We start from the raw sequence: 27,236 nt of genomic DNA, 5'->3' as shown, positions 1-27,236 counted from the left end.
TATTAGCTGTTTATGAAGTGGTGGTGGTGTAATGGTTCGTAACCATGTGTCGCCCCGCCTGTGGATTGAAAGGTGTCAGGTTCGAATCCTATTCGTAGGTACCACATGAGTTTGTATACCATTCTGACTCATGTTTGGTACCTAGTTTTCATCGACCACCACTTGCTTCCGGTGACGGGAAACATCGTGAGGAAACCTGCACACCGGTTGATTATTAATTTGTGTGTGAAATTGAGAAGGCAATGGCAAGCCGGGGTGGTTTGCCATTGCCTTCTCCATTCCATTGCATTAATAGTGCCAAGAATGTTGTTGTCGGTGTTTCATTCAATGTAATGACCTCGACCGTCAGCCATGAGGAAATACGATTATGAAGAAGAGAGCAGTTTACCCGCGACTTCGTTAGGATAGATTAGTTACTTCTGATAGTATATTTTGTCATATCGTGTGGCGTGTTGATATCATTTGAATGAGAATAAATCAGATCATATCTTACCAAAAATGGACCACCTCATTGGTTAAATTTGTGGCCATCAGATCAGCCCGACAGCCGTGCACAGTTTGGGCACTAATTAAAAGTTTATTTTGCAATTCACGGGAGACGCCATTTTGGTTAATAATGCCAACCTAACTTGAATGCGCGCTGCCACCATTCGGTGCAACGCAAAGTTTCAAGATTTCGACAATGCAACCCGTTCGAGGGGAAATATCTAGAAAATTCTAGAATTTCCATTAATTAACCAACAAAACTTCTCAGTCTAATTGACGACAGATTTTTAGTGGAGAAAAAGAACGATTTTTCAAATTCGCTCTGTCGCGGTTCGAGTGATGTTTGAAGGACTGTTTGAGTTAGCTTTTTAAATTTTAAAATTCGAACGGCTTAATTCGTTTTATCGATATTGCACAAATAAAAAAAAAAGAGAAAAATGTAAGTACGTGGTATAATATTACACCGGCTAAACCTGATTTCAGGATAAATTAGTTTTGCTCTGACGACCTCGGTGGCGCAGTGGTAAAGTGCTTGCCTCTGAACCGAGAGGTCCCGGGTTCGATCCCCGGTCGGATCATGATGGAAAATGATCTTTTTCTGATTGGCCCGGGTCTTGGATGTTTATCTATATATGTATTCGTTATAAAATATAGTATCGTTGAGTTAGTATCCCTTAACACAAGTCTCGAACTTACTTTGGGGCTAGCTCAATCTGTATGATTTGTCCTAATATATTTAATTTTTTTATTATTTGGCCAAACTAAATCTTCCTATATGCGACAGGATAAACTGGTCAAGCCTAGGTTTAGCTCGTCCTATCGCATGTTGGACAAATTTGTTTATCCCAGGCCAAACTAGTTTATCCTGATATAAATAAACACACTCAGGTTAAGTCAGGAATTTATGACTAGCATTATATGTATCTATTATATATATAGTATTGCCAAATGCCTATTTCTATTGACCGATTACGACTAAATAATTGATTAAACATTACTCCTGCGGCTTCCGAGGAAGCAAACGCTCAGATGCGTGAAAGAGACTCCTGCGATTTCCCCCGTGTGACTAAAATATAAGATAACTTCAAAATTCTCAATTATTTTAAACTGAAAAGTTACACCTTAACCAAAGATCGTCAAGATAAAAATAAAACGAATTACTAACGCCTTTTTTATGAATTTTCGTGTAAAACTTAATAGATTCAACGTTTTATAATCGGTTACTGACTGAACACTTCTTTTATTTTGTCTGTGGCAAGACGTGTTGAAAATATTCAGCATAAAGTTTTTATTTTTGCGTATAACAAAAGATAGGCACGGGCATTCAGTCGTAAATAATATTTTAAACCGCGAACATCTCGACGCGAAGCAGACAAGGAAAAATGTGCATTGTAATGTAAAAGCCGATAATCTTCTTCTGGCTATTATATTATATCGTTATTCGATAACAGATGACGCTAGTTGTATTTTGTATTCAATGTATTTTGTAGTTCTCGACTAAAGTATTTAATTTGAATATAAGAAATAGTGAAAAAATATCATCGTAGAAAACAGAAACAAAACTCAGAAAATTAGAAAATAAAAGTAATTATTGAGTGAAAACATGTTTTATCTGTGAAAAATATCACAGTCGACACGGTAGATTACGCGCGAAACGCGTTTGACAGCTGATATCGGGGCTTTTGGCGGGAAATCTGACATCTGACTTACAAATGTCATTAGTGAGCATATGTTTTTTTTGGGGGCTGAAAACTTGGTGTTTTAGATTTTTTTAATGCCGAATTAGTGTAGATTTATGAATAATACTATATTAATAGGTATAAAGTAAATTTATTTATTTGTCTTCTCTACGTATCGAAAAAGAAGTGGTATATGGATGTGTTTTTTAATTATTATCATTTAATACAGTTTTCCAGAAGACAAGTTACAATCCGTGCTTTGCTTAAAAATAACTGGGTATATTAAAAACTAACTAGGTATAAAGAATTTCGAAAATCCTAAGTGGACGATGATCGTAGCCAAATATAATAAGTAACTATTAGTAAGTCACATTTCTGCAAGCTAATGCAAATCTCAATGGTGCTTATAAATTCAAGCTAAACCGTCCGAGATGACGTCACGCGGCTATGAATAAACATGGCCGACATTAATTCAAGCAGTAATTTGTTTTTCTTTCTTGTTTATAATTATGCAATGAGATGTGAAGTGAATATCTTATACATTTATCACTTTGGAATTGAATAATAAAAGCTATAAAACTAAAAGACGGAATTATATCATGTTGTGTTGTGACTGGTCAATTTATCGCGAAGGTTAGTGTTGTTAGGATAATAATAGACAGACAACCCGGAGGTCTAAACCTCTGGCGTAAATGTACAAAAAGATCCGGCGCCAAATAAAGCAAAGAAATTTGTGGACGAAGAAGACGATCAGGCAGTATTGTATCCAATCAAGATAGGTATTTGAATAACCTAACACGATGATATTTGGTTAATTTATGTGTATAATATATAATATTTATTCTAATTTAAAGTAACTACGTAGTTACTACAACAATGTACGTTACATTACAATGATTTTTGACAATGTTTTGGACGCCTTATAGGCTGTCATAAGGCGATCACAGTCATAAAATTTTCGGCCATAGGATGGCAAAAAAATATGTCCAATTCGTGTCAGAATCCATATATGTTTCAAGGCGAATTGGTGTAAACCAATTATATATTTTTTTTCGGCTGTTTTTACCAGTATGTATGTAAGACAGTCTGTCTGTAAGTGTTCCAGTGTAAGATTCGCATCTTTCAAGTTTCAAATAAAATTTGGTTGCTAAAAAAAAAGGAGAAGTTTTACATTGTTTTTGACATTACACATATCAGTATCTGATTTGACCAATAGCAGAAATCGGCCGCTAATTTAAGTACAAAAATGTGAATATTAAATAAACAAACAATGTATCTAACAAGACGTCTCAATCTCAAACTGCATTAGCTTTCGAGAGCCTCTAATCTTCAAATTCTGAACCTGCAGTCAGTTTTTGGCGTCAACAGACAAAGTTAACTACACAAATGAAACTTTAATCAACACTTGGCAGGCTGGAAACTTAGTAGCTATGTCATATTTCGGCATAAATTCAAACTTCGCGAGCAACTATGCGCCGGGATAGTTGCGAATTTTGTGTAAGCGCCATCTATCGGCGAATAGCTTAAATAACTACTGGAAGCTTATTTATGGCCCTGATTTCGGAATAGAATTTCTGAAGACGAAGTATGAGAGGCATTTTGGCGAGTTTGTAGCAAGTAGAATGTTCGTGAACTTAATGCAGGCTATATATTATCGCGAAACAGTTCGCCGAGCTTGGCAGATACGGCGTACATAGCTGGTTTTTCATTCGCGTCGCATCCGTCTGAGTTCGGCGATAGCGTGGAGCCAGCATAAAGTATTTAATGTTTTCTTCAATTAGGCCAAACATAATATTATATTATGTGATTTTTAATTTACAAAGACACTTTTCATTAATACACGTAGACTTGGAGTATGCCGAAGTCTTGTAAAATGATATTTCAATCGTTTTATTTTGTTATAAGAAAAAATAAACCATTAAAATGTGAAAAATATCAAATATCTTTTCGCAATTCTCATGATATAAAAATAAATAAATATATATTTAAGTTATTTACTTTTACGACATCCCGAGGTTTTTATATCGACACAAACGGCAACCCCAAAAGTTGCACCTAAAAACTAAACGTTTGACATTACCCAAATGTCACAGAAAACAACAAGATGGCGGACAAAAGCGCGCCATTTTGCGAAATGTCACGGCCTTTCCATGCTCGGATGGGGTAGCAAGAATAAAGAAAACAATAAGACTTATTTCTATTGGTATGTTTTGATAGACTACATTGTGTAATAGAAACATGAGCTAAGTACCTTTTTACTTAGAGTAAAAATAAAATATATATTCAATAATTCTCATTCTCGTAAAGTTTGACATTATGATGTAAATCGCATAAAATTAGATTTTAAAGTAAAATATTCGTTTACATGAATTACTTTCGTAAATTAAAATCTCATTAAACGTCTACCTAATGCTGTAAAGCAAAAAAAAAGTTAAATCTTCATTCAGAAATTAGGCCTTCACAGGCACTTTTTCACGTCATATTCTAAATTAAATGATGTTTACCAAAGCTACAAACTACTAGCATTTCAGAACGACCACTGCTGAGAAGAAATGCCGAAAGAAACTCATTCAAACAGTGTTGGTCCCTATCATGCCAGAAGGGCTTACCATTTTTTTAATATAAATTTATGTATAATTTTTTATCAGTAATATGACAGTATAGCCCTATTCTAGGGCGGAACCACACGTCCCTTTAGTACTGTTTACAAAGTCCTGTTAAACACAGGGGGTGTTGCTTAGGATCGTAACCCCTTATAAAAATCAATGATTCAATAGAAGTAAGTGGGCACTTACCTAAGATCATTAGTGACTCGGCAATTTCGTGTACCGTCAACAAAATCTCGGTACCGATAGTGGAACATTTGCCCGCGGCTTCGCTCGCGTAAAATTCCCAAGCGATCAATTATTTTGATTGCGTGGGAATTTGACGCGGACGAAGAGGAGGGCAAAGGTTATGCTGGGCGGGACGAAAGGTACCCTATGTCCATACTTCAAACTATATGTACGCAAAATTTCAAGAAGATTGGTCCAGTAGATTGGATTTGGGGCAAAAATCAATTTTTTGTTATTTTTAAGTTCGTCAACCAAATCGGTGTAGTTGTTTTTGAAATATTCACAATTTTGTAAAATCTTATTGTGTTCGCGTGGTCTAAGTTCGCGGCGAACAACTAGTTATGAAACGCGAAAGTCTAAAAGTAGATATTATATCAAGGTTTATTTTGATCACGGGGTTCGTGGTATCTCAGCCCCGAATGCCGGGAACACGTAAAGATGAGAGAAATATATATTTTTCTATAATCTGCCATTTACCATAACGAGTTTTAGGTAACAAATAGCTTGTGTGTGTATGTGTAGATAATTTTATATTCCATATTGGCATAATATACCTATTGTTGATAATTATTATGTATATTAAAGCAACTAACACGTATTACCTAATAAACGTTTTAGATTGAAATTCAAATTCAAATTCAAATTCAAATCATTTATTCACAAATTAGACCTTCACAGGCACTTTTTCTCGTAAATTTTTATATTCATAGTTATTTCTCACAAGCTACAAACTATTGGCATTTCGGAACGACCACTGCTGAGAAGAAATTCCGAAAGAAACTCATTTGAACAGTGTTGGTCCCTATAATGCCAGATCCGCTTACCATTATTGTTTCTTACAATGTTTTTTTTTTCAAATAATATATAAAAGTACATAATGTACATAGTCAAAATTATATCAAAACAGGTTATGATTGTGATCCGAGTGCTGATTATAATATATATATATCGATGTGAAACACAATTAACTTACATGAAAATATATGAGAAACGAGATAACCAGTTCCCTCTGGCAGCACCCGTTCACGAGTTGACGCATGGGACACCCATCGCGTAGCTCAACCATAATAGAGGGAACCTCACGACCCGGCCCACGACGCCATCACCAGATTGACCATTTGAGTGAGCATGACACACTCGATTCCCATGACTTCGGTACTTTAATAATGTACTACGTAAGCGAACAGTTTCGTAGCGCAATGCAAAATGATAGAAACATACTTCATTTATCAATTTCAAACGTCACTTATGAACCAGACAGACGGATTTAAACAATATTTTAATGTGGAATGTGAAGCGAGCGTTTCTCTGCGGTTTTACTTACCTATGAGATTGATAAATAGATTTTTTTTTGGTTTTTTTGTCGACATTTTGAACATACATGAAATTATGAATATGAATTATGATCATATATGAATTGAAAAGGTTGTGTACTTCGATATTGTAACGGAGTGTTTCTCAGAGCGCTGCGGCCGCGCTGTCATTAAGTACCTACGTAAATCCGTTAATTTTCTTGAGGAAGGAATCATTTCCAAAATGAATCGTTCCTAAAGTTTCATACACGTGATTTGTAGTACACAATGAGTTTGTAAATCGCCATTATATAGCTAATTTACGTACCTATTTAATAAAATAATAACCAATTTTTCTAAGATTTCTTTATCACAATATATAATCGAAAAAACAATAATTCATCGGAGAATGAAAAACTAGGACAGATAAACCAATGAAAAAACATAATTTAATGTTGCCAACCGACAAACATTTACAAATCAATCATTGGCTCATAGCTTTCCCGCCAAATCAATCATATTTGACAACGCGCAGATTAAAAAACGCAATGAGTCGGCCATTTTGTTTTTTTTTTTTTTTTACAATCTTTAGAAATATTTTGCACGTTTATAACATTTGAATGGAATCAATTGTGTTCCGAATGTTCCGATTCACCTGAAATGGGTCGGGAGGGGGGAGAATTACCCCCCCACTCGCACCCTGATAGTAATTTTGTGTTGTTTGTTCGCGATAAAGCTGAATTTCGAGGCGAAAGACATTGTTAAGGTAAAGAATCTGCGTTATCACACTTCTCGAATGAGATCGCGCCATTTTTAACATCAGTGTTAATAGTATTTTTTTAAAGGTTGAATATTTTTGAAGTTTTCTTCTTTTACAAGCCTCGGGTGGAATCTTGCAACTCAATTTTGAAGCAGGTATTTCTATCCGATTGAGCTGAAATTTTGTAGACAATTACATTAATATGATAAGCATCAGATCTGATTGTGCACCCGGGAACGGATCCGTATGTGGGAACTCATAAACGGTTCACTGCGCGGACATGATTTTTGTCACACATTAAATATATAATATCTCTGTGACCACAAATGTGTAAAAATTTGAATTTTTGTAAAAAACTTTTTATACTTATCCTAAAACAGACATCAAAAAAATACAGTTGAAAATCTACCTGTTTTATAATGCTTTATTAAACAATTGAAGATATAGTTTAGGCAATTTATGTAAAAGAAAAAATAATTGACATATATACTTATTTTTTTCTTTGTCAAAAATTTTACTGGCTGGAAATACAATATTCATTTCGTTTAAAAAGTTAAATTGCCTTATCTTGACCGCAATCAGGTTCTATTTTCAAATAAATAAAAAATAAATAATCACTACGGTTGGCAATACTATGTACTTGAAGTGTTATATAATCTGTGGCACTACACTCTAGATTACTAGGGAGGGGATCCTACCTTTTTATCTCAAAAATAGATGCATCCCCTTCAATCAGTGTAACGCACACATACGTATGCGTGTGTGCGTAGGAATGTGAATATTCAAGGGGCAACTTGTAGGGATGGGGCTTAGTAGTTAATTAACTTATCGATATCATAATTTATGTTTATAATTTCCAAAAAAGATTGTTTCTTATTAATAAATCATAACATTGTAATTCTCAATTATTTTAAATCCAATCAATTTAAATACTAGAAAATGTTTATCACATGGCCGTGCAGATACTGGCGCCGCCATCAAATCTATTCGTATATCTATACATTTGACGACCTCGGTGGCGCAGTGGTAAAGTTCTTACCACTGAACTGAGAGGTCCCGGGTTCGATCCCCGGTCGGGTCATGATGGAAAATGATCTTGGATGTTCATCTATATATGTATTTGTTATAAAATATAGTATCGTTGAGTTAGTATCCCATAACACAAGTCTCGAACTTATTTTGGGGCTAGCTCAATCTGTGTGATTTGTCCTAATATATTTATTTATTTATATTCTAACTTAAAGAGATGTCGACAATATTAACGACGCGCAAAAGCTGGTTAATAAAAAGGCGCACAAAACATTACCAAAATCGAAACAACTTACAAAATCAATTCAAGTCTTCTAATTGATGGTAAGTAGAGGTGTCGTGAATAAATTGTATTACGGCACCCCTTTTCATGATGTCGATTAATATCTTAAAGTGTGAAAAGGAAATTGAGTTTTAAACGAAGTAGATAGATTGTGGACTTTACGAGTAAAGTTGTATGATTTGATATTCCTATTTCGCTATCAAAATAGTTCTTTTTTTTTTGGTAATGGAATAATTTTCGGTGATGCTTTAATATGAGGAATGGCAAAGGGTCGAGAATTATTAGTTTACAACGAGATATATATATTTCTAAATGTTAAAAGTAAGTAAAATGTTAAAATTTTGAAGACTCGTCTCTGATTTTACATACGGCCGCTTGGCCTTCGGAATACCTATATATCAGCTGCCATGGCTGTGTGTCCCTTAATCGCTTTGTACGACATCCACAGGTGGAGAGGTGGGATTTTTAATTAAGTTGTATTATAGTGATGATTAGTTAATAAAAATTGCTTGCAATCTTGTTCTTTTTTTGTAAAAAAAAACTGTTTTAATTTTAAATTATCCGTTGAAAATAGAGATGAACGAGTTTGAAGTTAGCGATTTTGATAATTAATGAAAATAATAGTGGAACTATATTTATTATAAGGCTAATAATTAAAAGGATCGCAGGTGATGAAAGTACGCGTATTAACCAAGACTAAAGTACACAGAGAGAAATGGAAACAAACCAAAGATAAAAGATTCATGGAATAAACTAAAATGTTGCTATTTCCAACAGATTTTGAAAATGGCTGATTAAACTAACTCCTTAATATACTAAAACCTGTTAAGAGTGACTAAGATATAATTTAGTTACAGCAGCTGAGTCCATCAGTCGGGGTAATAAGCGGAAAATTGTGGCCGCCAAAGTCGATGTTTTCAACGCAATTTCCACTTAGAATTAGGATTTTAATCTTGAATTCCAACGTCTGGCTGACTAGGTGGCAGTACGATGTTAAACAATATTAATCGTTATTAATTTATTTATTTTATTACGCTATTAAACGCTCACTAGCGACACTGTTAAATTTTTATTCTGTTTTCTAACGAAAAATAAAATCGTATAACACGGTCTAAATCTATTTGGCGGAAAAACAAATTGGCGGTAGAAGAATATTCTGTCGTGCAGTCGTCGGGACAGTAGCTCATTGTCAGCCGCTCGGCCCGAACTGACCGAAGAATAAAAGGTACGTGCGTGTTTGATACTCGTATTAAGCAATTAATAATGAAACGCGGAAGTTTACAAACAGATTGTCTCACACTAGACAAAGAATTTTAGTATAAAGTATTATAAGCTTCTAACAATCTCTTGACGACCTCGGTGGCGCAGTGGTAAAGTGCTTGCCTCTGAACCTAGAGGTCCCGGGCTCGATCCCCGGTCGGGTCATGATGGAAAATGATCTTTTTCTGATTGGCCCGGGTCTTGAATGTTTATCTATATATATGTATTTGTTATAAAATATAGTATCGTTGAGTTAGTATCCCATAACACAAGTCTCGAACTTACTTTGGGGCTAGATCAATCTGTGTGATTTGTCCTAATATAATTTATAACAAAACATTGCAATTGCTTTATCATAATCTGCTCCCTTGTGAAATATCTCTTGACTTGCTGGCACGTCGAGCCAATAGACATACTCGGACAGGACCATCGCCCCAACGGCTCTTCGGTCAAGCGGACGCTCGAACCAATGGCCCGTCGGAAATGTGATACATCGATGACATGGAACATCGGCAACACGGAGGCTCGGAGGGCCAACGGTGTCGGTGAACCAGCCATCGGGCACACGGCTTTAGAAATCATGCAGTAAACCCCAAATAATCTTGTTATTGCTCGCGACTTAGCAAGAACTATGAAGCTCGCGCGTCATATCGACGTTTTATCGACACCGCGTCCCATCCCTAGCACACAGACGATATCGACCCAGCATCCACCGCCTTACCGCGGCCACTGAACTATTGGCCTATTTATTTTTAGCATATAACTGTATACATGGTGATTAAAAACTAAATCGAACGTTAAATCATCTGTACGTATTATAAAGCAATGTCCACTGCCGCGTTTGTCTGTCTGTTCGCGATAAAATCAAAAACTACTGCACAGATCAATCACGCTGTTTTCGCCAATAGATAGATGGTTTGTGACGAAGGTTTAGGTTTAATTTATTATGTACTTACATTGTTGTATCACTGATAAAAATTATACATAAATTTATATTTAAAAAATGGTAAGCCCTTCTGGCATGATAGGGAACAACACTGTTTGAATGAGTTTCTTTCGGCATTTCTTCTCGGCATTGGTCGTTCCGAAATGCGATGCAATGAAAATCAAATCATTTATTCAGAAATTAGGCCTTCACAGGTACTTTTTCACGTCATATTACTAAATTAAATGATATTTACCAAAGCTACAAACTGCTAGCATTTCGGAACGACCAATGCCGAGAAGAAATGCCGAAAGAAACTCATTCAAACAGTGTTGTTCCCTATCATGCCAGAAAGGCTTACCATTTTATAAATATAAATTAATGTTAGTTATTGATAAAAAAGCAATACAAAAAATACTCGTGTATATACAAAAATGTTCACGTCTACAAATACATCTATTTATTAGAAGGATAATTCTTATACTATTCACTTAAATATCGAATGGTAATAAAAATTGGGGACACATTTCAAGACGGCCTAAAGAAGTCCCGCACCCAATTATCGGAGTGTTTCAACCTTTTACAGAATGGAATGATCATTTCTCATATGTCGCTGTCTTGTCACACAACTGAGACAATTTTCTTGAGTAAATAACTAATCATATGTAATATTTGGTTATGTATTTCTATATTTTTTTCTAGAGATCTGCACCGTTGAAGTTAGTGACTGGAAAATTTGGATTTTATTTATTTATAACAAATTAATGAATACGTGTCTCAGATTTTTCAGAAAATTTACCCTCAACCCCTTCAAAAAGGGAGTGAAAGATTGTATGGAACTTAATGCAATTTTGAAGATAAAAATCTAAAAATTGGTAAACATATTCTTCATCATTTTCTTAAAGAATGACTGAGGTTTTACTATGAATATTACGCGGGCGAAAGCTAGTTTTCAATAAATAAATAAATATATTAGGACAAATCACACAGATTGAGCTCGCCCCAAAGTAAGTTCGAGACTTGTGTTATGGGATACTAACTCAACGATACTATATTTTATAACAAATACATATATATATAAACATCCAAGACCCGGGCCAATCAGAAAAAGATCATTTTCCATCATGACCCGACCGGGGATCGAACCCGGGGCCTCTCGGTTCAGTCGCTAGAACCTTACCACTGCGCCACCGAGGTCGTCAATAAACTTTTCTTTTAACGTACCTGACTTTGTAGCACAGTCGGGCAAGAAACTTCACCAATTTCCTCGTCACAACAATATAAAAGATATATCATTGTATTGTTCTTGGTTATAGAAAAGTTTATTTTCGTTAAACATATATTTTTTATAGTTTTATAAAATTAAACTCATTCCCATAAACCAAATTTTCCTCTTCATAAATAAAATCCAATTTGCCAATGAAAATATTATTACATTACGCGGATGAAGAATGGTTGTAAATAGTTCTATGGGTGCATCCCTTAAAATATTACCCCCAAATCTTGAGGGTTATAATGAATAATTTATTTCTGAGTGCATTGTATCATAATAGTATTAGAATTTGTGACAAATAAGTATGATTTCGTAAAATATCGTCGCCTTGGGGTAAGAGATTATTAGGGAAGTTCTTAGGGGAGATTTTCTCCCAATACAAAAGATATTGAATTCAGTTCTAATAAATAAATAAATATATTGGGACAAATCACACAGATCGATCTAGCCCCAAAGTAAGTTCGAGACTTGTGTTACGGGATACTAACTCGACGATACTATATTTTATAACAAATACATATATAGATAAACATCCAAGACCCGGGCCAATTGGAAAAAGATCATTTTCCATCATAACCCGACCGGGGATCGAACCCGGGACCTCTCGGTTCAGAGGCAAGCACTTTACCACTGCGCCACCGAGGTCGTCATATGTTCTAATATGCATTGACCTTTGCATGTCCCGTGGATGTTGTGTGAGGTTGAACTAAGGGACAAATAGTCTAGACATCTGATAGGCAACAATAGCAGTGCCATGGAGTGTTGACTTCAGTTAGACGGTCGGTTGTAAAATCATAGACGAATCTTCGAAATTTTGAGATTATTTTGTAAGTCGATGCCCCTTGTTTCACAGCCCCTTGGCGTCACAGCCCCGAACGAAACCGTGTAATAATTCATATGAATTTATGATTTTGAGTAGGGAGGAATACGATTAAATTTATTGAAAAACTAAAGATGAAAGATACAGGTTTATATTTACACTAGTTGCGCCCCGGGGCTTCGCTGCCGTAGGAATTTCGAGATAAAAAGTACCTTTTTACGTTAGACCCGTTATGTTTTTATAACAATCCGTGTCCATTAGCTTTTTGGGTGAAGGAGTAACAAACGTACACACACACATCCTCAGGAACTTTCGCATTTATAATACTAGTAAGATTCAGAGACGATTTAATAAAAGAACCAACTAGATCTAAAGAAAATCGATCGTTAAATTGTAAATACATAGTCTGGGAGACAATCTCCATTTTGATTTGCATACTGGAGTGACATCTTAATAATTGACGATCACCCTTGACCAAAACTTTGTAGTAAATTGGGGAAATTTACTACAAAGTTTTGGCATAATATTACATTAAACAAACTGATTGTCTACGATTTAATGCATATAGGTAGAATTTTCTTTATTAATTCCTTACAGAGATTTGATACGATTAGCTGTATCGTGTTTTGTTGGACTGGAATTGAGATTATATAACGATACTGTCATTAAGATCCGTTCATTGTAAGAAACAATAATGGTACGCCGATCCGGCATGATAGGGACCAACACTGTTCAAATGAGTTTCTTTCGGCATTTCTTCTCAGCAGTGGTCGTTCCGAAATGCCAGTAGTTTGTAGCTTGTGAGAAATAACTATAAATATAAAAATTGTCGAGAAAAAGTGCCTGTGAAGTTCTAATTTCTTTATATGATTTGAAATTTGAAATTTGTTCATAAAACTGACATTATCAAAGTACGGATAAAATATTTTTAAAGTCAGATAGCAGAACCTATTCTTAAATAATGGAAAAATTTAAATGAGAAAATGCGACCGGAATCGAAACGCTCTTACAACCATCTCCAAAGAATCTCCAGTTTATATAACTAACTTGTACAATATGCGTGGGAGGAGATGCGAATGGCTCATTCTATATTTTTCCTACCTTAGACTGTGATTTATACTTTATTAGCGGCCCTGAGCAGTAGTTTTTGAGTTTATCGCAAACAGACAGATGCCGCAGAAGACTTTGTCTTATAATATGTAATTAAATAAGGACGTATAGTCTAGTGGTTAAATCTGGCATCGGAATCGTGATGTCCCGTTCGAGGTTCGAATCCTCGTGCCCCATGAGTTTGTCTACTCATGTACTTTTCATAGACCACCAACCATTTGCTTCCGGTGAAGGAAAATTTGCCAATATATATATATATATATATATATATAAATCGTTTAACGTTATTACAACTGCTATATATATTGTAATAACGTTAAACGATTTGACGTTCTTGAATAAAATCTGACACTAGTGTTAGCAAAACACAGTCGACAGGAAAAAGCAAGAATTTAGGTAATATTTAATATATATCTTAAATATCATAATCGAGAAAAAGCATGGCTGTCTCGATGTCTTTTCAAAAATATTTATGCATAAAATTTTTATAATATAATTTCCAAATACTTATTATTCGTGAAATTTATTCATAAATTTTGGAAAATTATTAAATTTATTTTGAGATACCGATTAAAAAATACAAAAGTCGTTGCATTTTCAAAGAAAATGGCAATTCAAAATTATGACGATGTTCATTTTTGGCGGTTTAATCTTTAGAATGTTAAAAAAAAGATTCTACTTTTGTGAGTCCACCGTGTTAAAGTTTAAACATAAATGCCAATAATTTAATAAATATTTTAATAAAACGCAATTTTCAATAGCCATTCAATGGCATTATGCCAGTTTCATATTCGAAATTAACGATTGACGTTCCTAATTCAAATTTGAAAAACGAGATTTCAAACCAATCAATTAAAATAAAAGCATAGGCTAAAATTGCCAGAAAAACCGAATCAAATCTGTTCTTATTTTAAATGCGGTTATTTTTGAAAATAAATCGAATTCATAGCTTAAGTTACGTCACGCTTAAGCCTTGAGGATTCCAGTTTAATCAGCAACAGCATTAAATCATATTCATTTTCTTTGACATTAATTATTTCCCCAACAAAATATCATAAAAGCTTAACGTCTCGCGACATTGCAACAATAATGTGCTTTAAGACAATGTTCTAAAGTTGCTTTTAGTTTGGTGTCATCTCGAACGCTACGGTTATTTTTGCAGTCGCGTCCGCTAAAATCGATAAGTACCCGAGCACGTGTTAAAAATAACGGAATCCGTGACAGTTGCATTTATAATGTATCGCCAATCAAAATGTTCGAAAAACGCGTGTTCCGATTTTAAAATATCGACTTACCTTCAAAACGCCGCGGCAGCACTGTGCACGAGAAAAAAAAAAATAAAAAACGAAAAATAAAAAGGTGTTTATTAAAAAAAAAGGTAAGTTTGAAATTAGAATGTCAGGGAAATTAAAATAAATCGGAAGATTTTGAAACGAAAAAGAAAATAGAGCGACATGCGCCCCGAACGAAAAGTACTGGCTCTCTGCCGTTGGAGGCGCCTGGGTGCGTTTATATATGCTAGAGGGGAGAGGTGGGGGGAGCGGCAGCCATTTTGTACGGTTTCCATGGCGACGAGGAGATGGCCTATTATGGGAGGGTGGCGGAGATTAGGTGTAGGGATAGTAGGAAAAGGAAATGAGATGAGAATTTTTAATATTACATTTTTATAATAATAAAAACAAAATATTGTGGGGCTTGTGTTGCGGGATACTAAATCAACTATATTTTATTTAGATATACATACTTCCAAGAGTCAGTTCAATTCCAATTCTTTTACACTAAAAGCTACAAGTGTATTCATTCTTAAATTACAAGCGAAGCTGATAATTTTGCTTTTAATTATGAAATTAAACTAATAATGAAAATTCAATATTGGTTAAATTAAATAGGTTACACGTTGGGCGCCGTTTAATCTGGCATCCAACGTGTAACCATATCAGTAGTATAATTATGGTTTTTTAGATTGTTTATTATATTTAGAAATACAGAAACGAGCAAATCTTAAACCGAAAGTAATGATGTTACAAATGGTTGTGTAGTGTAGCAATGCCATCTCATTGGTTACACGTTGGGCGCCAATGGCGTAAATAACCATTTGATTATAGACATAATTTTTCTTATATTGGTTCTGATGATAGAAAAAAAAATCGATGTACTATTATAAAATATATATATGTATTTATTATAAAATATAGTATCGTTGAGTTAGTATCCCGTAACACAAGTCTCGAACCTACTTTGGGACTAGCTCAATCTGTGTGATTTTGAATCTGTCCCAATATATTTATTTATTTATTTATTTATTGCCATTACCGGATACCGACCGCGAAGTGGAGAAAAAAAATAGAACCCTGAGCTCAAGGGTGAGTATTAAACGGAAAAATCGCTTAAATGAGAGAGAGAGAGACACTAGCTAGTAATCTATACTATTATTATAAGAGGGAAGCGTTTGTGAGTTTGTATGTTTGAGGCGGATAATCTCCGAAACTATTCAACCGATTTAAAACATTATCTACTAGGTACATTATCCAAGATTGCTATAGGCTATATTTTATCTCAAAATACCTACGGAGCCCCGGGCAACCAAAAAATAAACATTAGTAAAAAAAATTTTATCAACATGTTTTTTTAAATCACAAGTATGTTTTTTTGCCAACCGTACTATTACTGCGTTCGTTTCAACCCCTCCCACACACACAGGCGCGAGCCCTCACGGATGCATCTCACTATTCACTAACGGCACACATTTAAAATGGCAAAGTTTCTAAACTCACAACAGAGATGGCGCTACCAACTGCAGACTGCAAATTCCTTGTAGACAAACTATTTCATACTAATATTTAGCCACAAGAGATATACTATAGATATACATCTGTGTAGAATGTAATATTCGTTTGTTATATACGTTTTTGTATATTTTAGCAAAGGTACATAACAAAGTTTCATTATCAAATAACATGTTGTAAAGAATTATATAAAGAAAAAGAATTTAAAAAATATATAGCAGAGAAATTGGGAACTATTAAGATTGATCGGCTTGTAATTCTATAAATGGGAATAAAATAATTATAAACATATAAAAACATATCTTTTTCGTTATTGCCAAAGTGCTATATCCCTATTTCACCCCAGCAACGATGTTCTGAATATTTCAGTGACGTTATTTCTTAGTAAAATCCACGTATTAAAAATGAAACGTAATGACATATATATAAAGATTGTTTTGGCTTGCGCCGTGGAATTTATATAACACTGTAACTTTTGGTCGTGTTAAATATTTTAGTTAGACGGTTCGTTACGCTTTCCGACAATAGATGGCGCTGTGTATATAACAAAACAAATTCAGCTTAATTTCAGAACATATTCAATGAATATGTAAAAATTAAAACAATACACTTAATTTTTAAATCGCAATTGGAATTAAAACATTTTTTTTATATTTAGCTACTCGATAAGAGATGGCGCTACTTTGTATTATAGGAATTTTGATGTGAAATACGCGAAAAACTAAATTTACTGATATATTGAGTACGAGTCAATTTATTTAAATAGTATTTGTTAGCGGGCTAAAAGAAAGATACCTGTTTCATAACCTCCTGATAAAGTATTAAGTGTTATTAGAATTGGCTAACATGACGCAGATGTATCTAGGGGTAAGTTTATCTGTCAGATTACAAAAGAAAAGGAATATTTCACGCACACTGCATATCAGTTTAATTGTTGAACTATACGAGCATATCTCGGAAACTCATCGGGAATAGTTTACAAACAAACACACGTACATATCTGTTCATTTTTGCCCGTTATTAAAAAACTTGCGCGCGCAATTAACGTGTTTTAAGCGTTTTTAAGAATACTTTTTGTTTCAATGTACAGTCGTTCACAAATAACTAACTACACACTGTTTTTGAAGTGAAAATTTCTTTAGCGTGTGCACTTTTTGCGATGAGTAGAAAATGTTAAACTCGCGTCAGGACACGCGTGACCCTGATCGAAAATTTGTAAGACGTCAAAAATGCACAACGTTAATATTCAAGTTTTCACTTCTCCTGGCACTCCCGGAGTGCAACCCGGTTTTTTATTCCATCCTAACATGTATACAATCTGCACAGTACAAATTGTGGAATTTTGTTTATAATTCCAATTTAAAATTCCTTATTCAATTTAGGATGATATACATCACTTATTGACGTCAAAAAATTACTTAAACTAAGTCTACTGCCGGCTTCCAAAGCGCGGGTGAAGGAGAAGCGGCGCAACAAACTTCACCGCAGCCTTTTCTCCAAGGACGTCAATTAACAAATATAGGTCTTATACATATATTAAAAATTAGGAAGACGAATTCACATCATTATTAAAAATGTCAAAATTTAAATGAATAAATAAAAAAAAAGTTGTATTTCCAATAAACTTATTGAAAATTGTCACACAAGTATGTAATGAATCAAATATCTGTTCAAACCCATAAAGATTCTAAAGTAAAATATTTATTGACAGCGAAAGTAATTTCCAAGAATGTAAAATATCTATTTCAATTCAAAGACATGATGAAGATTGATTGTGATTTGTAACTTTTTTTTTAATTTGAAGAAAATGAATGAAATTTCGTAGTCATTCATTCACTTTTCATTTTGTAGCATCGTAGTATGGTCTACGACATTTGGTGATACGTCGTGGAACATGCTATGACAAAATACTGAAAAATCTTTTATGTATTTATTATTAAATTTATTTTTAATTTGACAGTGCTACGTTACTTCTTCTTCATAGTCGTATTCCTCATGGCTGAGGGTCGTGGAATGAAACACACACAACAACTTTCTTGGCATTATTAATGTGGTTTGCCATTGCCTTCTCCATTTCACACACAAGTTAATAGTCAACCAGTGTGCAGGTTTGCTCACGATGTTTTCCTTCACCGGAAGCAAGTGGTGGTCGATGAAAATTACTATATATGAGTCAGATTGGTATACAAACTCATGTGGCACGAGTAGGATTCGAACCTGAGACCTTTCGATCCACAGGCGGGCGTCTTAACCATTACACCACCACCGCTAAGTTACTGATATTAAAAAATATAGTACCTATACTATATATAAAACATGGTTGCTTCCCGCGTCTGTCCCTATGTATGCTTAAGATCTTTAAAAATACCCAACGGATTTTGATGAGAGTTTTTTTTTTAATAGAGTGATAGATTCAGGACGAGGGTAGTAAAGTAGGTATATTAATTTATTATGGTTTTACGAGCGAAGCCGGGATGGGTCGCTAGTATTATATAATCAGTGATTTAAATATCTCATCTCCGCATATTGCCAATTGCACTCGGAGCTGTGACGCCGCAAATCCCGAAGTCGGCGTAAAAGATAAACCTTTCGTTTTTAAATAATTTGGCTGAAAAATCAAATTCAAATCATTTATTCGAAATTAGTTAGAACATAGTATTTCTCAAAAGCTACAAACTACTTGCATTCCGGAACGACCACTGCCGCGAAGAAATGCCGAAAGAAACTCATTTTAAACAGCTTTAAAGTCAATATCACGCCATTTATTCGACGACTTCGGTGGCGCAGTGGTAAGGTTCTTGCCACTGAACCGAGAGGTCCCGGGTTCGATCCCCGGTCGGGTCATGATGGAAAATGATCTTTTTCTGATTGACCCGAGTATTGGATGTTTATCTATATATATATTTGTTATAGAATATAGTATCGTTGAGTTAGTATCGCATAACACAAGTCTCGAACTTACTTTGGGGCTAGCTCAATCTGTGTGGATTTGTCCTGACATATTTATTTATTTATTATTTATACATTTAAATACAGCCGACTGTACCCACATTCATATGGTTATTGTTTTGTACTGAACAGTACCGGAGAGTAATTAACATTTTTACATACCGAGCCGTACAGACGCAGGCTTGTACTAGTCATTTGCGATTTAACCATTTCAAAAAATATATACTTTTTTTTTAAAAGCTTTTTAAAAGAATAATAATATGTTTTTGAATATTGTCAATGAAGATAGGTGTCACGTTTCAACGAAAAAGTCGACTTTTCACTTTGTTTTACCTAGTTGTTTAAGTCCCACTGCTGGCCAACAGCCTCTCCCTAATTCTTCCATGCATTATTGTCCTTGGTGTTCTCTAACCATCTCTTATTGAATCTTTTAAAGTCATCATTTCGTTCTGGTGTGGATCTCAGAGCGTTTCGACCGTAATTGCGGCCGATCCGTCAATTTTCTAGTGGATGGATTAATTCCCAAAATCAATCGTAGGTCTGTATATCATAAAATTGACATTACTTCAGTACAGTTTATTTGTTTTAACAGTACAGATTTAAAGTCAGATAGCAAAACTAATTGTTATAAATTATTTAAATGATAAATTGTATTGACAGCGCGACCGCAGCCGTCGAAACGCTCAGAGAAACTCCCCTCTGGGGCTGCCTCCTTTACCGTATTATTTGTCGATGTCGATCATTAATGCGCCCGCGACTTCATAACAGATATATTAACACATCAAATTTTGTAACAACTTTTACTTTAATAAGTCATTACCATAAGCGTAATATTTAATTCAAATATAATTCAATAATAACAAATGTGAAAAAAAAAAAACATCTCATTCAGTACGGAGCGTTTGGACGAGTAAAAAAAATTTGTTGATTTTATTTTTGTCACATCTTTGAAAGCATTGTCATTATCACAGTATTTTTTCACTGGTGTTTCCAACGATATAACTACCTTCGAATAGTAATCAAAGCAAAACTTTGACAAATAGCCTATCCAGTGACTAAGCCTAGTACGCCTTGCGTCTGTGCACAATAATGAAGCGCTCAGTCTGAACAGCTGCAGTAAGTGTTAACATTTCAGAAATTTCATTATTACTCGTCGTGTTCGCGCTGTGAGCCATACATCAATATTACTAATCGCTTTTAGCAAACAATTTGTTGTCAAAATAATAAAAGAAACGGAACGAAATTTATGTTGGCTTCGCTCGGGTCAATTAAAAACTTAGATGAACCTTCGTTATAAACTTAGACAAACCTTCTAGAATATATTTCTTTACAGAAACACGCATAAAATCCGTTGCTTGGTTTTAAAGATCTAAGCATACAAAGAGATAGACAGCGGGAAGCGACTTTGTATTATATTCTGTCGTGTTTCTTTCTTTTTCAGTCGTATTCCTCATGGCTGAGGTCATTTTCTCGTGGTCATTGCGTGGAATGAAGCACACACAGCAACTTTCTTGGTAATATTATTGCAGTGGTTTGCCATTGCCTTCCCCATTTCACACACTAGATGACAAAATAATAGCTTAGTGTGCAGGTTTCCTCACGATGTTTTCCTTCACCGGAAGCAAGTGGTGGTCGATGAAAACTACTATACATGAGTCATATTGGTATACAAACTCATGTGGCGCGAGTAGGATTAGAAAATGGGACCTTTCGGTTCACAGGCGTCTTAACCATTACACCACCATCGCTTCAAGGATTTTTTCTCATCGCTTCTATAGTGATTATAATAAGATTATAATATCTGATTATTAAAGTAATATCTGAATAGTTTTGTTTTTAGATTAAACTTTGTCTTCAATGTTATTCTATACAATAAGCTACCGTTATATATTTTCGTATACAAAAGTAATGTAATGACGAACATGTCTACTGATACAATAGCGGAGACGTGTGTCTGTTTGTCTGTATCAGTAGACAATGACTAGGAAATTGTGTTTTCCAATGTTTTACGTTCAACAGGGATGCTAAAACTGTGAATGTTATACATTTACCTTTGTAAAGACACTGTTAACCTCCCGTTGCATCCATCGGCTGTGACGTTTTAAGTGTGTATACGTGTAAAAGAACCTGTAGATATGGTTGTGACCAAAATAATGGAGTATTAAGTCCGCCATTCTGTATTTGTCTTTGTTATAAATGTACATTTAACATGCGTTTTTTTTACAATAAACATAATATTTCAAACAGACAAACAAAATCTTTACATATTATAAAAATTGACTCCATTTTATAATATGTTAAATATGTAAAGATTTGTCGCGTCTGTCTGTATGAATGCGATAAACTCAAAAACTACCGGACGGATTTTTGTACGGTTTTCACCGTAGATTCAGATCAGATAGATTCCTGAGGATGGTTTAAGTGTTGTTATGGTTTTATCAGAAAAAAAAAACTACTCCTTTTTACATGTTAAAGGGTAACTGACCAATCCCTCCCAACTAATATTATAAATGAGAAAGTAAGTTTGTTTGTTATCTCTTCAAGCTCTATCTACTCAACTAATCTTCTTGAAACTTTGCATTAATGCAGTTTGAAATGTGGAGAAGGACATCGATAGTTCAGTGGTCAAGAGCACTGTCAAGGATAGACAGGGGCGCGGGTTCAATTCCGCGCTAGATTCCAGAATTTTTTCATCTCATTATTATTTCCAAAAGTGATTTAAAAAGCACGTGTGACATGTGTAACAAATACATTTAAATATCGAACGTCAATATATCGCGGGAAAAAATATCGCTGATTTATCTATCGATTTTTTTTCCTGATAAAATGTCGATATTTTGATATATCGATACTTTTTTTTTTGCCCAAGGCTAATCGGAATATTGTAACAACTTCACAGTTTATGTGGTCTGTGTTAGGTACTCATTGTACGGTGCGGGTGAAAGTTATTCAGTTACACCTCCAGCACAATAGAGTATTGAAAGCAACCAACCAACTTTGAACAAAGGGGGTAATGTTTTCACAAAATGTCTACGATTTACTTAGCGAACATTTAATTCTATTGACAATGTCACTTCTTGAATGTCTTGTTGCGATTCGTTATTCTAATATTATAAATGCGATGGTTGTGAAGTTGTATGTGTATGTTTCTTGCACTTTCACGCAAAATCTACTGGACAGATTGTTATGAAATTTGGTACACGGACAGAATATAACCTAGAATAACACATAGGGTACTTTTTATCTCGAAATTCCCACGGGAAGCTCCGGTGCTCAGCTAGTAATACGTAGGTTTCACTGGTATAAAACTTGATAATGTATTAATTCAATTTTTATGCTTGTTATACATGTAACATAATGGAATGTTTGTTGTTTATACTATTTATTATTATAAAGAGGCAAGCGTTTGTGAGTTTGAGGCGGGTAATCTCCGAAACTACCGAACCGATTTCAAAAATTCTTTCACCATTAGAAAGGTACATTACCCAAGTTTGCTATAGGCAATATTTAATCTCAAAATTACCACGGGAGCGAAGCCCCGGGCGACATCTAGTCTGAAATAAATTTAATTATTATGTTACGATTCCCGACGAAGATTTATGTGTATAATTTAATAATGGTTTTACCCGAGCGGGGCCGGGATGGGTCGCTAAGTTTCTGAATAAAATGCCACAATTTACTAACAGTTTATTTATCTGTGATTGTCTGTTCAGATTAAAGTGTACTTTCCGTCTGGTGCCCTAATCTGACTCTGGCAGCGACGTTCAATTTTCCAGCGATCGCTCTTGACTATTCCATATTCAGATGAATATCTCCAAGTACTTATCAGATAACTATCTATCTAAATAATGACTCTAACTGTCAATCTGTCTATGAAAGGGAAAGAATTATACGTATTTTTGTAATTTGGAATTAAGTTTCTTTTGACCATGTACTTTATTGTGTACTTACATTGTTATATTACAGATAAAAAAATTATACATAAATTTTTATTTCAAAAATGGTAAACCCTTCTGGATAATAGGGACCAACACTGTTTGAATGAGTTTCTTTCGGCATTTCTTCTCAGCAGTGGTCGTTCCGAAATGCTAGTAGTTTGTAAACATAATTTAATTTAGAATATGACGTGAAATTTATATTAATTATTAAAACTTAATAAATCATTCATCAGGCCTTCACGCGCCTGTGAAGGCCTAATTTCTGAATAAATTATTTGATTTTGGAAAAAAAATCATCTAATGGACAGATTTTAGTGAAATTTGGCACAGAGAAGGATTAGACCTTCAGGAATAATATGCTTATAGTTTATTACAAAAAGGCTGGCAAAGTATTTAGTTATTTAGGTATAATTTGGCTGCGTTTTATGCAATAAAACATGCTTTTGTTTCCTTTTTTCTTTACATATTATAAAGCAAAGACAACTGCCGCGCGTCTGCCTTGTCAGTTCGCGACGAATTTTCAGATAAAATATTAATATTGAACGATGTTATTTTATTACGTTGAATAAATATATAATTTCTTTCGTAAATATCCAGATTATAGATGTACTTAATATTAAATTTATAATTTTATTTAAGTATATAGGTACATATCCCTTAGTTATAGGTACATATCTCGTAAAAGTTGAATGAAAAAAAACCAGCGCTGCTATCACATGTACCTACGTAAAATAAAGGAATTAGTAAGCACTACGTACAACGGAGTATCTACTAATTCCATGCGTAAAATTCACTATTTATTTTTGATATACATTATGACGTTTATATAGTGACAAATCGCATACATATTAGTGAACTTAAACTCTCAAAACCAGCTTTCAGGTTTGACGATGTTTTACTTCACCGAATTTTCACTTTACTAATAACAAGTGGCACACCCTGGCTTCGCTCGGGTAAAACCATAATTGATATCTACCTAAATCTTCCTCAGGAATCACAGTATTTATTATGAAAACCCTCATCAAAATCCGTGGCGTAGTTTTAAAGATCTAAGCATGCGTAGTGACAGACAGCGGGAAGCGACTTTGTTTTATACTATGTAGTGATAAATAGGCATTTTGATAAACATTGCGCACTCAAATGGTCCACAGCTAAACACGACACCTTGGCTAGTAAATTTGCACTGTCCTACAATATGTTTTATTGTGTTGACACTGACTGACCGCGGGGTGTGACCCCTTTATTGCAAATCGAAGGTTGTTTCCAAGAGGGATCGAAAGGTAGAGGTGTCGAGACGAGTTTGATCTTAATTATGCGAGGCGAACGCCTTTTGACGACCTCAATGGCGCAGTGGTAAAATCTATCAACCAAGAGTTCGCTCCCCGGTCGGGTCATGATGGAAAAAAATCTTTTTCTGATTGGCCCGGGTCTTGGTTGTTTATCTATATATGTATGTATATGTTATAAAATATAGTTTCGTTGAGTTAGTATCCCGTAACACAAGTCTAGAATTAACTTTGGGGCTAGCTCAATGTGTGTGATTTGTCCTAATATATTTATTTATTAACGCGTTTCTGTAAGAGATTTATCCCTGGAATAAGTCCACCATTGTATCATCCTTAATTATAAAAAAAGTTGTCTGTCGCGCCTTATATTTTTAATAATAATATATTAATTAATAATAATGGACACCGGCAAACCGACACGGGTGCGTTGCTGACTTTTTGAGAAAGCGATACATTTTGTTTGTTCGCGATAAACTCAAAAACTACTGCACGGATTTTCATGCGGTTTTTAGGAAGAGGTAGTGTGATTCGTGAGAACGATTTCGGTGTATAATTTATTGTATTTTTACCCGAGCGAAGCCGGGACGAGCCGCTAGTTTTAAATTAATATCAATGCTACATTCTACTAGTTTTTCGGAACAATCACTGCTGAGAAGAAATGTCAATAGAAACTCATTTAAACAATTAATACAATAAATGCGCAATTTGTATAAAAATAAACATTATTTCACACAATCTAAGTTCGTTTGTTTGTAAATCTATGAATGGTTCACAAAGGAAACGCGTAGATACAAAAATTGCAGTAAAAAAAGAGACAAGTGTACAAAAACGGGTCTTATCCCGGAAAATTTAAGAACTATTTTGTTAAATAGCTAAAAGACACTGCAAGTATCATATATACCTTATTCAAAAGCCCTTATTTGGGTCACGCATGTAAAGCAGAGATAGGTACAATGAATGTTTGACACAATATTAATATCTAGATATGAACGGAAAAGGTTACTACCATTTGTTTTCGACACAGCATTTATTTGTTATCGAGTGTCTTATTTCTGAAACTGGTGTCCGGTGGATTTTATCCATGTTGTTGGCGTGAAGGTTAGCGTGGTATTTTTTTTTTTGAGAAAACATATTATTGTATAAATATTGGACGATATGATTATACGTTCAATAAATATTGAATTTGTTTATTACAGATGTCCATATTACAGATAATAATGAGTTTATTCTATAATTTTATTTATTTTTTGACACCAAGTATAAGCATCTTACCTATACACCTTATACATTTCAATCGTATCGCCAAAAGTTGAATGAAAAAGAAGAACCACTTCTAACGTTGTATGTAAAATTAACTGTTAATTTTCCATGTACATTATGACGTTTTTATTCTCGTAAAACTACATTTTACTCCAGGCATATGATCTTTTACGGATAACGCTATTTAGTTAAAAGTAATCGCATACAAACTGGTGAACTAAACAGTCTGACAGTGAGAGGTTTCTGTCTCACCATATTTTTCTTCTACGTATGCGAGAATAGTGATCTGTGAAAATTTCAAAATTAATACACCATATCAATAAATAATACGAATATTAACGCATGACGTCAAAAACAAACTCAAAATAAATCGACTGACTACTTTCAAAGCGCACAAACATATTAATATTACCCTCTTAGTTTACTTGTGTCTCTTTCCATCCAAAGGTTGGCCGGAAGAAATTGCATTAGCGATAAGTCCGCCTTTGCGCTCATTATGTTTGAATATCTTGTTGTAACTGTACTCCTTTATAAATGGTGCAATAAAGAGTTTATCTATCTATCTATCTAATATTATACAAACTCTTCGAGACTAGGAGATACACATGATGCACAAATCTATTAATATTAGATTTGTACGAGTACAATTAATATATTTGTCTACCCGTTAGACACAAATGATTTTTCTATCTCGGGTAAATTTGTTTTAACATTACATCATGTAAAAAGCAACGGGTGAATTGCAATCACGATTACAACTCACGATATATTCATTCGAGAACTCACAGTAAATATGAACGACACAAAATGGCGGCGGCGAGTCAAAATGGCGACGTGTCAAAACGCCGGAAGCAAACCTAAATAACGTTGCCTGCTTGATACGGGTGCCATTGTGAGATTTCGTGCGAACTGATAGCGTTTTAAGTTTTGGAACAATCATCTTTTAATGGAAACGTCACGTGACGCAAAAGATTAATATCGTAACATTTGAGTATGTAATACAATATGTATGGGACAAACGTTGGGTGATATATTGTTAAGATTTGAGTTGGCAAATATTATTAAGCGGCTGCATAATATATTTTTATATAAAACTATGTTGTTAAGATTTAATGCAAACTAGATGTTGCCCGGTGCTTCGCTCCCGTGGGAGTTTTCAGATAAAATATAGCCTATAGCAATCTATAGGATAATGTACCTTTCAAATGGTGAAAGAATCTTTGAAATCGGTTCGGTAGTTTCGGAGATTATCCGCCTCGAACATAC

General features: G+C 34.5%; 1 long non-coding RNA gene across 1 annotated transcript in view; it reads right to left on the bottom strand.

Annotated features, from left to right (window-relative positions):
- The window catches only part of LOC128681550 (uncharacterized), a 66,819-nt gene extending 51,598 nt beyond the window's left edge, over nt 1-15,221 (bottom strand). Inside the window, exon 1 of the long non-coding RNA XR_008406024.1 lies at nt 15,047-15,221. This is a non-coding gene — a long non-coding RNA (uncharacterized LOC128681550). The remainder of the gene's footprint in view (nt 1-15,046) is intronic.
- Between the last annotated feature and the right edge of the window lie 12,015 nt (nt 15,222-27,236).

The sequence above is a fragment of the Plodia interpunctella genome, chromosome 27 (assembly GCF_027563975.2).
Source record: "Plodia interpunctella isolate USDA-ARS_2022_Savannah chromosome 27, ilPloInte3.2, whole genome shotgun sequence".
Lineage (NCBI taxonomy): Eukaryota > Metazoa > Arthropoda > Insecta > Lepidoptera > Pyralidae > Plodia > Plodia interpunctella.
The sequence above is the reverse complement of the archived record's forward strand: the minus strand, read 5'-3'. Positions and strand labels throughout refer to the sequence as shown.